The sequence below is a fragment of the Rattus norvegicus genome, chromosome 14 (genome assembly GCF_036323735.1).
Source record: "Rattus norvegicus strain BN/NHsdMcwi chromosome 14, GRCr8, whole genome shotgun sequence".
NCBI lineage: Eukaryota > Metazoa > Chordata > Mammalia > Rodentia > Muridae > Rattus > Rattus norvegicus.
Genome location: NC_086032.1, coordinates 89,509,822 through 89,525,451, shown reverse-complemented (window position 1 = coordinate 89,525,451; position 15,630 = coordinate 89,509,822). Strand labels below are relative to the sequence as shown.

General features: G+C 39.7%; 1 pseudogene; it reads left to right on the top strand.

Annotated features, from left to right (window-relative positions):
• The first annotated feature begins 2,620 nt into the window (after positions 1-2,620).
• On the top strand, positions 2,621-3,738 carry LOC134481911 (cellular tumor antigen p53-like; annotated as a pseudogene).
• The last annotated feature ends 11,892 nt before the right edge of the window (positions 3,739-15,630 follow it).

Here is a 15,630-nt window from a genome sequence, read left to right as displayed (position 1 = left end):
AATAAAATTCACACTAGATAAGAAGTTGAACTCGTTTTATTCTCAAATCATATTAGTTGTATGTATCACAACAAATTCCCCGAGAGTTATTAGAATTAGTAAAGAAATTCAACGTGTGTGAAGAATACAATGTCAAAATACAAAACAGTTTTTCATAGATAAGAAATACAAGACAAGAGAGTTGGCTCAGTGATTTAGACCACTTACTGCTTTCTGCACAGGATCCAAGTTTGGTTGGCTGCACCCACAGCTCTGCTTATGCCCATCTGCAACACTTGTTCCTGGTGACCCAGTGCCCTCTTCTGTACTCTGCTGGGACTGCATGCACATGTGTATATACCCCCTCTCCCGTATATAATCAAAAATAAAATCAGTTTTTAAAATTAAGTTATAAATATCTGAAAATGATTTAAAACTCTTATTTATATTATTATCAAAAAGAGTAAGATATTTGGGAGTAATTTAATAAAAACGCTGTTAGCCTTGTACACTGCACATCGGCAGTGTGGGATGGACATGATCAAAATACATTGTACGTATGCATGACGTTCTCGAGGAATAAATTAAAAGCCGAAAGAAAAAGAAATGGAGAAGAACCTCGTGCTTATGCATTGTGAGACTGGGTGTTGTTTAAATGACAGTGTTTTTTCTATTTGTATACAGATTCAAAACAATTTACATCCAAGTTCCAAGTGGCGTTTTAAAAATATAAACAAACTGAAGAAAAACTTACTTGGAAGTTCAGGATTCAGAATGATCCAAACATTCATCTTGTGTTTTATGTACTTATGGTATGAACACTTAGCGTGAAATGTGCCACTCGAGCTATTCCTGGTGGCAAGCCACATTTTCTAGTATGAAGGTAGAGGTAGGGCAGTTGTCTGAAGCTTCTTTTTCTTGTTCAGCCGAACTTCACACCAGTTTATGAGGAAAGCTAATTTTCTCCTCCATTAACATCTTATTTTAAAATAAAACATTATACATACATAGTCAAAATATACCTCTAGTCAGGGAGTGTTATAGTTTGTGAAGTAAATCTTAGCACACATGTCTGCACAGAACACCACCACTTGAGGCCACTTGTTAGGTGTAGAAGGGAGATATTAAATTGCCAGTTTTCAATTACATAAAGTTACAGAGTTACAGGACTTTATTTCCCAAATGCACTCTCATAACTGCTGTTGTTGAAAGAGTTAGAAGTCCCCAGGGGCAGGAGAACAAGGACTGAGGGTTTTCTGTCACTCTGATAGATTTTCTTGACCAAAGATCCTAATTTCTATTTTTCCTGTGTGTGTGAGAGCTCATCTCAGAAGCAGGGCTTTTGTGAATGCCTGTAATAAAAAGTACAGCCTTGGGGAATTCACTGAGACTTCTATGTCATCCAAGCCATTTTGTGGTCTCAACCCAAACCCAGGGCCATGTGTGCTTGAGTTTGTTAGGTAAGAGACTTCTTTCTTGTCACATGTCATATTTGTAGATAAGGAGTTTAACATTTGGGGAACAATGTTCGATCTCTCTCTCTCTCTCTCGTTTCTTCTCCAAAAGAGATAACTAATAACTAAGATAGCACTGATAACTAAACAGACGTCTCTTCTAACCCTACTCCTTAGAAGTTTATGATTAGGGTAGCACTGGGTAGACTGGACAGTAGGGCCAATGTTGCTTTTCTTTCTCATTTAAGTTCCTGTCATTGCTGTAAGGTTACCTTTCAAGTGACCAGGATTACAAGGTGTTACAGCACTAGACAAGAGCCCATCGTAGGCTGATTGTCTTTCAGGCCTTGGCAAACTCATGAAAGGACTTTGAGGTCATTGATCTACAAACAACACTTAATACTGGATCTGAAATACAGTCAGCTTTCTCCTCAGAATTCAAGAAGAAATACCGAACAAAACCCACGACTTCTTAAACAGTTATCTAAAATATGCAGCCCAACTGACATCAAGTCTAAACTCAGTGGCTTTCATTATGGTGAGTGAGAACCATGTGCCAGAAGCCTGGATTTTCCTGAAACACAGATTCTGGCCTCTTTATTGGAAGCTATGGCATCGAGAGTGCTCCTTTGATGAATAGTTGTCTAAAGGGCAGTGGTTTTTCTGCTGATCGTTGACTCTCCTCAGCTGCTGATTAACACTAGTCTACTCTCAGTTTTTTGTAAGAATCGTTAAGTTTTATTCTTTTAGCTTATATACTCTCTGTCCTTGTCATTTTAGCACATCACTTTATTTTTCTGGGGGTGGGAAGCAAAAAAAAATTATCTAGTAAATGTTTCTAGGAAGGTAAGTTCTTGGAGTGAATAGAACGTGAGTGAGAGATAAATTAAAAAGATCAAGAACATTGCGGTGTTAACCACAAAAGAACAGAGGAGTGTGAATGGCCCTTGGCCTGAGGCCTCTGGATTGATTATCTCTGCAGTAAAGGGAAGGAGAAACATTCTAGGGATCTGGGGATGAATACCATCAAACACAAAGCCCTCACTGAGAAAAGAGACGGAAAGTCTAGGAGGCACTAGGACTATCCTGGTGTAGGCAGGAACTACAATTAAGAGGCACCTGTTTTCCAGGCCTTCAACCTACTTCCCAGCAGGCTGTCATGCTCCCCTGAGGACTAGATATCCGCCATGGAGGATTCACAGTCAGATATCAGTGTCGGGCTCCCTCTGAGTCAGGAGACATTTTCAGATTTATGGACACTACTTCCTCCAGAAGATATTCTGTCCACCGCGGTGGTGTCACCTAATTCCATGGAAGATCTGTTCCTGTCCCAGGATGTTGCTGAGTTATTAGAAGGCTCAGAGGAAGCCCTCCAAGTGTTAGCTCCTGCAGCATAGGACCCCGTAACTGAGGCCCGCGTACCAGCGGCCCTTGCAACAGCCATTCCGTGGCCCCTGTCATCTTGTGTCCCTTCTCAAAAAGCTTACCATGGCAACTACGGCTTCCGCCTGGGCTTCCTGCAGCCAAGTCTGTTATGTGAACATACTCTCCTTTCCTCAATAAGCTATTCTGCTAACTGGCAAAGACATGCCCTGTGAGGTTGTAGGTCAGCTACACACTGCCAGCTGGTACCCGGGTCCGTGCCTTGGCCACCTACAAGAAGTCACAGCACATGACTGAGGTCATGAGATGCTGCCCTCACCAGGAGCGTTGCTCAGATGGTGATGGCCTGGCCCCTTCCGGGAGCATCTTATCCGGGTGGAAGGAAATTTGTATGCTGAGTATCTGGACGACTTGCAGACGTTTCAGCACAGTGTGGTGATACCGTATGAGCTTCCTGAGGTCAGCCCTGACTGGACCACCATTCACTACAAGTCCATGTGTAATATAGCTCCTGCGTGGGGCCATGAACGGCTGATCTATCTTTAACCATCATCACACTGGAAGACTCCAGTGGGAACCTTCTGGGACAGCTTTGAAGTTCACGTTTGTGCCTCTCCTGGGAGAGACCGTCATACAGAGGAAGAAAATTTCTGCAAAAAAGGAAGAATATTGCCCCGAGTTGTCTCCGGGGAGAGGTAAGAGAGCCCTGCTGACCAGCACACGCTCCAGCAAAAGAAAACGTCCACCTGATGGAGAATATTTTACCCTTGAGATCCTCGGGCGTGAGTGCTTTGAGATTTTCTGAGAACTGACTGAGGCCTTGGAATTAAAGGATGCCTGTGCTGCAGAGGAGCGAGGAGACAGTAGGGTTCACTCCAGCTACCTGAAGACCAAGAGCGGCCAGTCTACTTCCCGCCATTAAAAAAAAAAAATCAAGAAAGTGGGGCCTGACTCAGACTGACATCCTCTGCATCCTGTCGCCATCACCAATCTCTCCCTATCATTTCTTGCCGTTTCATGACTTTAGGGTTTGTTATGAGAGCTGATGAGGCAATGGTAGTCCCTTCCACTCCCTTTTTACCTTATAGGGTTCAGGCTTCTCTATGAATACTGGTTCCTGGGCCAGGTTGGGGCATGGGTTGGTAGTTGCAGGATCTCTGCTGGCCCAGAGAAATCCTATCCAGCCAGTCGTTGGACCCCGCCACCTAAAAATGAAATTTCACCCTACCCTACATCCTGTAAGATTCTATCTTGGAACCTCATAGGATCTCCATCCTCCAGGATCCGTTTTCCTTCCACTCTGCAAAGCCTGCCTGCAATTATTGATCCCCCACCCCGTCTTCCCCTTCTTTACTCCTTTTTATATATCAATTTTTTATTTTACAATAAAATTTTATTTAAAAAAAGAAAGTCTAGGAGGTAATATGATATACTGGTGTTTGCAGTAATATTTATTAGTCTATCTCAGACACATGCAGGATGCTAATTCTCTCAAGGTGTCCTCCTGTTGGGTGCTGAGGATGGGATAAGCCCTCAACTCAGGCAGGCAAATGTCATTCGTCTTTACTTTTACTCATATGGGTCATGTAATAGCTCCTGCATGGGACCCACAGAGAGGACCCAAGTACCTCAAAAACAGTCATACACCAGGACACAAGCCAGCATATGCCTAGCACACATCCTTGTCAATCAGGGCTGAACATGACAATGGTTGGTTGAAGAAAGGTAGGGAGATTTTTCTCATTTCTTTTCTATGAAAAGAGAAGTTTGTGAATGGAACAGCTATGAGAGTAGGGTAATGTAAAAAGAAGCAATGGGCTGGCCCACTTTTGTCTCAGGCTAGCATGAGAAAACTATTGACTATGTAACTCATGTCAAATCTCTTTGCCTTATGGTTAATTAGAAGTTCGTCCTGGGATTTTGAAAGTTAACTCTCAGTGTTCAATGTTGCTATATTTTCTTCCTTCTCCTATTTCTGCATAAATGTGTTATTAACAACCTAACTACTGCTATGTTAGAGTTGTAAGTCAGATGTCATTGGATCCAGAGATCAAGAAGAGAGTGTTCAAAGTGGTAGTTCCACAGTTAGCATGCATTTCCATGAGCTGTACCCTAATGTCCATTAAACTGAGGGCACTGGCTAACTCAAACACCAGATAAATATCTTGATCATGGAATAATAAAATCTCATTCCTGAAAAGTGTTCATGATGAAAATTGATTAAAGGACTTGACATCATGTTTGCTAGACTTGTGTCTGTTTCTATGGTAACAAGAAAGAATAAAAGCCTTCTGGGAGTCCTGGTGGATAAAATAGCCTCTGTCCTTCTCAATGGATTATCCACTTCATATCTGTGGGAAAGCCCCAAGCACACTATGTAAATTCACATTTTAAGTAGCAATAATGTTCATGGAGTAATTATCTTTTTGTAGTGAATTGCCAACTGTCATATTGTAGATTGATCTTTTTTTTTTCCTTTTCCCTACCCCTCATTCTCTCCTAAGAGTTTTTACAGTTTCCATATTAGGCAAAGCAAAACCTATAATCTGGTGACAAAATAACTAGGTTTGTGTTAAAGAAAACATATAGCAATCACATGTCAAATAAATTCCACATCCTCAACAGGTCACAAAGCATATGGTTACCAGATATGGAGGTTTGGGAAGATATAAAAGGAATTGCCTACATTTCCCTGCAGCCTGGCTTCATATGGATGTGGCATCATCTCAGGAGAAAAATGAGGGTGAGACTCAAGTCCATATCTTCTGTAGGCCTGGCACTCTTGAAGATGAAATATTCAACTTGTCAGGTTACTTCCAAGACAAACATGAGGCTAGATACCAAACTTCAAGACCAATGTCGTGAAGGGGAATCAATTGAAAACAAAAATTCAAGCATCTTTACATTTACTTTCTTAAAACTTTGGAAATTCTCGTTTATGTGTGAAGTGCACATTTCAGGGTTCCTACGAGACTCAGGTATATCATGTGATGTTTTTCTGTAAGCTGCGTTATGAGAGGATGTTTTGCTGAGGCAGCCACTTGACAGGATACCTGATGTACGTAGGACCCAATAGTGAATGATGCTCTTGCAGTGGCTTGCCTTGTAAAGCATTGCTGGTCTTAGCTGACCTTTGTCATGACTTTGAATGGAGAAATGCACCAAAGAACTTCTTATAGCATTGTGCCTGCGTCTTGCCACCTCTGCTGGCCTTGATGAATTTTATGAAATATATGACTCTCTACCACCATCAAGACTTTCATCATCATGAAAATATTTTCATGTATTTTCACAGTCAATTCAGATCACACCATGCTCCAATTTCATCGCTATTCTTTAATATGCAATTGGTTTGCTGTGTATAGATTTCACATAAGAAGGACTAACAAGATGGGTCTTAGATTAAGGTACTTGCTGCTAGGCCCAATTACCTGAATTCATTCTCCAAAATCCACATGGAATAAAGAGTCAACTCCTATAAACTTTTCTCACAGTTGTGCTGTGGCATACTGAACCCCACCTTAAATTTAATTAATCAAGCAATTAATGAATGAGCAAAAAGAAAACCTATTAAAACTTCACCTCAGAAGAACTTAAAATATACTTTCTCATATTTTCTTTTACCATGATGATTTATAAATTCATCCATGGTGTGAGGGTGTGTGTATCATATCGATAATTTATTTATTTTCTGAGAGAAGCAGTGTTGAATGTAGCAGCATTCAAATGCATAGTAAGGTAGTATATTGGACTGTGTTTGTAGATTGTGTTCAATTCTTTCTATGTACCAACTTTGTAGGCAGGATATATATATATATATATATATATATATATATATATATATATGTGTGTGTGTGTATATATACACATACATATATATACACATATACATATATGTATGTATATAAATATATATGATATTTATTAATGATAAGACAGGTTGCTTCAGCTCTGGGCTACTATAAATTATATATACTCTTTGACATGTTTCCTTATTCTTTGAGCATACAACTGTGGATATGAAATGGCTTGCACCCATTTCAAGCTTTTCTTTAAATATTTCAGGAGTTTGTGTTTCTAGTGAGCACACTACTGTACTTGAAGGGCAATAGTGAGTCGAGCTGCTCCACAACGGCCACAGTGTAAGATTCTTCCAAACCTTCTAAGTACAGTCATCCATGGCAACACAGAGGAGTCCCACTGGGTAGCATTTTCTCAGATCTTGGTATATATTTAGTTGCAACTACTATACAATAGTATTTTATTATCATAGTATTCTTTTTCAAATAACTTTCTCTTTTTAAATTTTATTTAATTTTTTTTCACTCCAGATTTTATTTCCCCGATGGTCCTGTCCACCCTTTCTGACTATTCCACATCCCATACCTCGACCTCCTGCTACCCCACCACCATCTTCATGAGGAAGTCCCACCCTCTGTCCCCCACCACACCAGACCCTCCAACTCCCTGGGATCTCCAGTCTCTTGAGTGTTAGGTGCATCTTCTCTGACTAAAAGCAGACTTGGTAGTCCTCGGCTGTATATATGTTGGGGCCTAATACAATCTGGTGTATGTTGTCTGATTGGTGGAACAGTGGCTGAATGATCTTGGAGGTTCAGCTGAATTGAGACTGCTGGTCCACCTACAGGATTGTCCTCCTCAGCTTCTCACAGCTTTTCCCTAATTCAACCACAGGGGTCAGCAGCTTCTGTCCATTGCTTGGGTGTAAATATCTGCATCGGACTCTTTCAGCTTCATTTTGTGTCTTTCGGAGGGCAGCCAAAATACACCCCCTTTTGTGAGCACTTCATAGCCTCAGCAATAGTGTCAGGTCTTAGAGCCTCCCCTTGGTCTTGACCACATATTGGGCTGTTGCTGCACCTCCTTTTCCTCAATCTCTTCTCCATTTTTGTCCCTGCAGTTCTTTCAGACTGGAATAATTATGGGTCAGAGTTTTTGACTATGGGATGGCAACCCTATCTCTCACTTGATGCCCTGTCTTTCTGCTAGAAGTGGGTTTTATGAATTCCCTCTCCCTACTGTACAGCATTTCATCTAAGGTCCATCCCTTTGAGCCCTGAGAGTTTCTCACCTCCCAGGTCTCTGGTACATTCTGGAGTCCCCCCACTCCCTGACTTCCTACCTCCTCCTTTCTCCTTTGTAACTTACTTTTACTTCCCCCCAAAAGAATCATTGAAGCAACTGTCAAACTTTGTTAAAATTAATGTATCGTTCCCTTTTCTTTTATGGTAATAGTGTGTAGTATGTGTGTGTGTGTGTGTGTGTGTGTGTGTGTGTGTGTGTGTGTGTACGTGTGTGCACCTTATGTATGAAATGGTGTTCTACTAGTACACAGTCATATATGTTTTGAAATGGTTATGGCTAAGGAATTGGGTTCACTCTGAAGTAAGATAAATAGCATAATATTTTGTATGTGATGTTTTTATTAGAAACAACTTATTGTTCCCTTTCAGTGACTTATATTTGTTTTACTTATTTAGTGATATTTCTGAACAAATAACTTTCTATTTTAATATGATGTAATTAGATTTTTCTATTGTAGTTGTTTTTTATAAAAATCTATTCATCTGCATAAATTATTAATTGCTGCAAATCATGAATTACTTATTTGATGTAGATATTTCAAAGGAACTGGAATTTATTGTTCAGTATGAGACGATTTAGAAGTGGTTCATTTTACTTCATTGAATTGTGCTGCCTTAATTTAGTGTGCGTCTTCCCACCTTTTAATCCAATTGAGAAACTCCCTTACAGATATGGCAAGAGGTTGAGATGCATGGTGGTTCTGAATCTTCCAGGTTGCAAGTCAAGATGTAACCATCACAAGGGTTACTGTGTTGTTTGAGGTGCAGATGTATAGAAACCTGTGCTGCTTGCTGGTATGGAATGGAATGTGGGGCCTTCCGCTAATGAAATACTTTAACTGTTCAATTTCCTGTTTTATTTTTTTACATTGCACTCAACAGAGTTTTCCTTGTTTTCACAGACAAGTAAATGTGTTAACAAAATAATTGCTGTTTTGTGAGAGTGAGCCTTTGTAGGAAAACATTTTAAGCACCACAGCTATGACAAGAACAAAGCGAAATACTTAGCAGGAAAAATAGAAATAAAGGTAGAGCGTTACATTTTAAATCTGATTAAATTGTTTGTAATTGGATTATATCTTCCATGTTTGAAAAAAAATGTCTGCATCCAAATTATATGCAAAGTGTTAGCTTTTTGTTTTTATAAGTTAAGCTGTTCTCTTCCATCAATTGATACCATAGGTTTTCAAAATCACACAGGTTGGAGCAGATACATAGATGAGGACCAAGTATTTCCATGCAGAGTAGACAGTTCCATTCATCCTACAGTTGGACAAGACTTACCTGTGTCACTCAGGATGTGGGTAAAATTGATGCACAGGATGACAGGGCTAAGGTCCTCATGAAAGGTGGCTTCCACTTCCTGTCCATGAATCTGTGATGCATGAGAGTTTAGCAAACACTCCTCTAGTGCAGTCTTGCCAGTTGGACACTTAACAGCTGGCCTGGGTATAAGATTGGAAGTGTATGAATCACAGGAAGGTAAAGAGTGGCTGGAGTTGCTCGGAAATCTGTCATGTCCCTTTCTGTCACAGCTATGATCCCGAAGAGCAAGAACAAAGTAAGAGAGCCATTCCACACAAAGGACATGGAAATTAAATGCTCAGCAAAAAGACGTGGGTGGGATGAGAAGGGCATCTAGAGATGATGACTGATGACAAAGTTCAGAAGCCAATCCCTCTCAGCCATGATGATCACAGCCACAGAGGAAACTGTGTTTTGAGTCAGCACTGTTTACCTGCAGCAACCAAGGCTTTTTGAAACTCCAAACAACCTGGAGTCATAGAAGTACCACATGCCAAGGTAGAAGGACATTTATCCACAATGTGGTGGAATCAATGCCATGAAGACTGTTAAAGGGACAACCTTGTAGGCCGCAGTGGAGACTTTCTGTGATAGGCTACAGTATTGGGCAAGTGTGTTAGCTCTTCTGTGCCTCAGGTTTATTCCTAGATAAATAGGGATGGTATTATTATTATTAGCTATTTAGAATTTTAAAATATTGAGTTATAAGTATTTACAAAATAATGAAAGACAGCTTGATATATGGTCACTCGTAAAAATTTCAAAATCACTACCTTATGCTTATTTTAAGTAATCTCAATTTTGTTTCCCATGGATTTTCAAGATATTTTAGTGAATGCCACTTGTAATTCATGTTAGCAAGATCTTATGTTGGGAAGGTGGAAAAACCATCACAATTTCATGTTTCAGTTTGTCACCGGATAATTGAGTAAGGAAGTTGCTTCTACTCATTGAGCTTCCATTTCATCCCCTCAGAATTGAGGTTGAGAAGTTTAACAATACTACAGTGAGCATCTAGGGGTCAGGCAGCAGAGAAGCAGACTTGACAGGAAGGAGTCTGAGAGTACTTTCTCCCATGTAGAGTCTGGGCTTTTATATTCTTGGCATGGAACGAATTCTGTTCCTTCCTCTAGATTAAATAATTTGGACAAAGATAAGAAGGGTAACTGGTTCCCTCCAAATGAGCCTGCTGAAGGGTAGAAAAACATTCTTCCAAAAAGACCTCACCAGCAGAAAAAGCCTACTTAGGGCAAATTCTTTATTCTTAGGGAAGAGAATTCAAAAGTCTTAATGAAAACATTCATCTCATCTGCCTAAGGCTTCTGTTCTGCCTACCTGCCTGCCAGGGAACTCTCTGACATCCGTGGCACCTCACTGCTACATGCCCTACAGAGTGTGACAAAGACTGTGCGGGTACAGCACATGGAATGCTCTGTAGACATTAGCTGGCTGCCATATGGCATATATATCTTAGAAGATACTGCCTATAATACACACACACACACACACACACACACACACACACACACACACACACACAAACATTTCATTCCATCCTCTGATCCTCTGATTCTTGGAGCTATATTAATTTTGTTGCCTTAATTTTTTTCTGGATTCATAATATTTATAAATTTAATAATGGGAGAAACACAGGCTTCTATAAAAATTTATAGGCCAATTTCACAACAAGAGTTTGAATAAATGCAAACCTCTTACATATTTATGAAAACTTTGCTCTATTTTTTATGCCTCTATTATTAAACTATACATTAAATATTATCATAAAAACTCAATAATTCACGTAAGTGGATTTCTTGCATTTCAGAGATATATTTAAGCAACATTAGACACAGAAAATTGATGTCATATGGAAGCAATATATTCAAAATTAACAATATGAAATATAACAAGATAGTAAAACTATTAATAAAGAAATACTATGTCCCACTTTAATAGTTCAGTAAAACCGTTGAAGTGAAGAAAAACGTGGGCTGATGTTTTGTGTGTTTTTCTACTTTGGATTTGATTGAGGTGCCATGCAACAGAAGGACCGGAAGTATTTCTGGGGGCAGGTGTCTGAAGAATCAGAAAACCAGGAAAGCATTTTCATGTTGAAGTTTATAAAGAACTAGATTTATCCAAGACAGAACCACCTTGCTCCTTTGCTTGGCTTCAGACTGAGGAATTTCTGCTTGGGAGTGTTAGTGACCATTCCCTAGAAGGGAGGTGGTCATTTGAATGACACTTAATCCCTATAGTTAAGGAAGCAATTTGGTCCTTCCAGTTAGTGTTGCCCCTTTCATAGACACATTCCACAGAGTAGAGCAAGTGCCTGAGAGTGGCTAGGCACAGTGTTCTGGATATTGACAATATTAAATGTCAGATTGCAAAACCCCACAGTTGCAGACAGTGTAGATGGGAAGTCAGGAGAATAATGGCAACTGCTGTGGAGATCTGCTACATTCCCAACAAAGTAGACACTCACTCTCACTCTCTTGTCAGGTAGCCTTTGTACTCCTATTGCCTCCTTGAGGTATGTGTCCAACTGAAGATGAAAGGCTGAATCAGTGGGAAGTCAGGGGACACCAGCTCCCAGCTAGTAAGACGGACCAAGAGACAAGTGCCTATTTTCTTTGCGGTTTACGTGACTCAGCTAGAAGTAAACACTTCTTCTTCTGCCAGGCTCTTTGCTAGCTCAGGTTTTTTTTTTTTTTTTTTTTTTTTAAATTCAGCGTTCATGTTCTGCAAAATCCAGAGCTTTCCAGAGATGACTTTGAATGTCTGGATCAATCCGAGAACAGGAAATTCACTATCTCCACAGAGTACCATAGACTCACCCTTTCCACTCTGTTTGCTTTCATGATCTGCCTTGTAACTTTCCACTTTGCTTTCAGTAATGATTTAAGTAATCCTTTTTAAAAAGAAACAAAAGAGAACCCCTCAGAACCAGAAAATAAGCCTTGTCAGTTTATTATTTAGCTTTAAATTAATACAAGCATGGTATTCTTGTATTAATTTGCAGGCTTCCAAACACACTGTGTGCTTCAGAACTTCATCAATGTCAGAATTGTGTTTAAAGAGAATTTTCACACCAAGAGAATGCAAATGACACTGTAGAGACAAACACGGTTGCATGTTCCCATAATTCATTTATCACTTATGTCTACACTAAAATATTTAATCCATCCACAGAACATTTTAGTTTGAGGTTTAAAGTATTGTGTCCACGAGATTTATTTTGCTAAATGTTTGGGCCACCATTAGTCCTCCTGTGTACAGAATTGTAACCCCAGAGAAGAAATGGCTGAGCCTCCCCAGGAATCTTTTCCTCCCAAATTTCCCAATTTCTGACCAAATTTTAAATAAATCTATTTTCCTTTATCAGTTTTTCTCCCATTTTATTTAAAGAAGATACATATACATGTAAATACTCCTGATGAAATGTATACATGACTATAGTGTGATATATTAATAACTTATAGATGTGTATTTTCTCAGTATAGTGAGATTCTTGGAGGTCTCAAGAACACATATGTATGCACAAGATGAGCAACATTAATTTATGCCATTTATATATGTTCACTGACTCCAAGTTCCGACATGTTCTTGACGTGGGACTTAAGTATATTTAAATTACTTTTATATATAGATTATATATTTGTATTTTGATTATTATGGTCCATCGTGAAAGGAAGTTGAGCAGGAAGTCAGGGCAGAACCAAGAGGCAGAAACTGAAAAGGAAGTAAAGAACTGTCCCTTATGGGTTACTTCATTTGGTTTTCTCAGACTGCTTTCTTACATGACACAAGATCATCTGCCCAGAGATGAACTGCCTACAGTAAACTGGCCTCTCCCACTAATCACTGATTGGGACACTAATCCACAGACTTCACCACAAGCAACAAAAGATTCCCTCTTCCCAAGGATATCTAGGCTCTGTTAAGCTGAGAGATGGCTCAATGGTGAAGAGCACTGACTCCTCTTCCAGAGGTCCTGAGTTCAAATCCCAGCAACCACATGGTGGCTCACAACCATCTGGAATCAGATCTGATGCCCTCTTCTGGTGTGTCTGAAGACAGCTACAGTGTACTTATATATGGTAAATAAATACATCTTTAAAGAAAAAAAAAACAGTCAACACACTGTTCTTGCATAGGACACAAGTTAATTCCCAGCACCCATATCAGACTTCTCACAGTGGCTTATATTTTGCCTCCACCATCCTCGGAAATTAATATTTATGTGTACATGGCCCCCCACAGATGTATGCACATAATTAAAAAAATAAAAACCTAAAAACAAAAACTGAGTAGCTTGTTTATAAATTAACTCTGATGTTTTTACGTTGCATTAATTATATTTCAAGCTTGAAAATATATTAAGAAATTGAATTTGACCATATTTTATAGAGACCTGAGAAGAAAGTAAAACTAAGTTTTCTTACCTGATGTGACAGATGTTGTATAGAAGGATCAACATTGTGATTTCCTGTGATAATAGTACAGAATAGGTATTTATGAGAGCAATGGATGCTACACATCCTGCTTCCTTTTCTTCCTAGAACTGCAGTAGTGGACATTGAGAAAGGCTTACAGGATGTTAACTAGAACCACTCTTACCTTTACGGAGATTGGGAGTGGTCAACGGAGGACAATTTCAATGAACTCTTGAGAGGCACTTTTACTCATACATACATACAGCTGCAGTCAATGTGACAGACAGCTAAGGACAACATGTTTGCTTCTTTTCTTTTCAGTGTCTTTCTTCCTACTTCTATATGAAAAATAACCTAAAATTCTGAACATATTGATTTCTAGAAGTCTCCATTGTATCTGGAATCAAGAAAATCGAGAAGTAACTTTGATTTGCACGCGCGCGCACGTGTGTGTGTGCGTGTGTGTGTGTGTGTGTGTGTGTGTGTGTGTGTGTGTTTTGGCTATGTTTATCATACATTCAGTGCAGTAAGGCAGGTCTCAGGGCTGCTTGGTGTACTTCTACTCTGGGCATATCTGACACGGTTCTCTCCATGTGTACTTTTTGGTTGGTGGTTTAGCCCCTGGGAGCACTGGGGGATCTGACTGGTTGATGTTGTTCTTCTTCCTATGGGATTACAAATCGCTTCAGGTCCCTCAGTTCTTCCCCTAACTACTCCATGTGGGTTCCCGTGCTCAGTCTGATGGTTGACTGTGGGCGTCCGCCTCTGTATTGGTCTGATCTGGCAAAGCCTCTCTGGGGACAGCTATACCAGGCTTCTGTCAGCAAGTGCTTCTTGGCATCACGTGTCTGGGTTTGTTGTCTGCAAATGAGATGGATCCCTAGATGGGCAGTAATGGTGCCTCCTTAGCACAGTAAGCAGTATGTCAGTCTCATAATCTGAAGCGTCTTACTCTTTTTGAATATCACATAATCCTCATAGTTTATATGTTTTTGCTTTATGGAGAGGGGAATGTATTGATAATATTTAAAATTGAGTGTACCACCGAACTTGCCAGGTGGCAGTTTATAATTCAATTTTCAAATTTTGTTGAAGAAATCACTTTGCACTTTTATAAATAAGTGATTTAAATCTATATCCCCTCTCTCTATAAAAACCTCATATTATCGAGATTATTTCAAAAAAAAATCCAACACTAATAATAGCATTTGTATTTCCTACTATAATACTTTAGCCATTTTATGCACAAAGCAATTGATAGCTATTTTTTCTATTATGGTGGGTAAGAATATAGTGTGCTGCACATGTTAGAGAATTGTTTGCGGCTGGAACAATGGCTCAGCAGTTAAGAGCACTGTCTGCTCTTGCAGAGGACAGGGTTCAATTCCCAACAGCAACATGGAAGCTTACAACTGTGCAGTCCCAGGAAAATTGCACACACACACACACACACACACACACACACACACACACACTGCACAATTACACAGGCAGGTAAACCACTTATATGTATACAATAATAAAACGTTCTTTAAAAAATAATGTCAGTTGCACCTCTACCCTTACCTGGTGATGTATACAGGCTACTCCTGCATCTGGATACATGAGAGACTACAGTGGACTTAAATTGTTCCTCTGTGTACTTTTGGGAAGGTAGCATGTGAGGTAATTGAGGTTTCAGTTTGATTTTATTTGTTAAGTATCTTTAGCATTAAGCTAGCTGGTCTGGCTATTCAGAAGTTTCCACATATCCTGATTAATGTATACCAGACGAGATGATGGGCAATGAGAACCCCATGTGGGCTGTAGCATGACAGACAGTAACAGAGCTGGAAATTGTTTGCCTAGATAAGAAGAAGACGACACACGAAACACCCCAATAGCAAGGCCTTGAATTTCATTTGTAGACCCCGCTTCATCCCTTCAGGAAGCTGCATCTCGGTACTGCTAATATCACACTGGCTAATG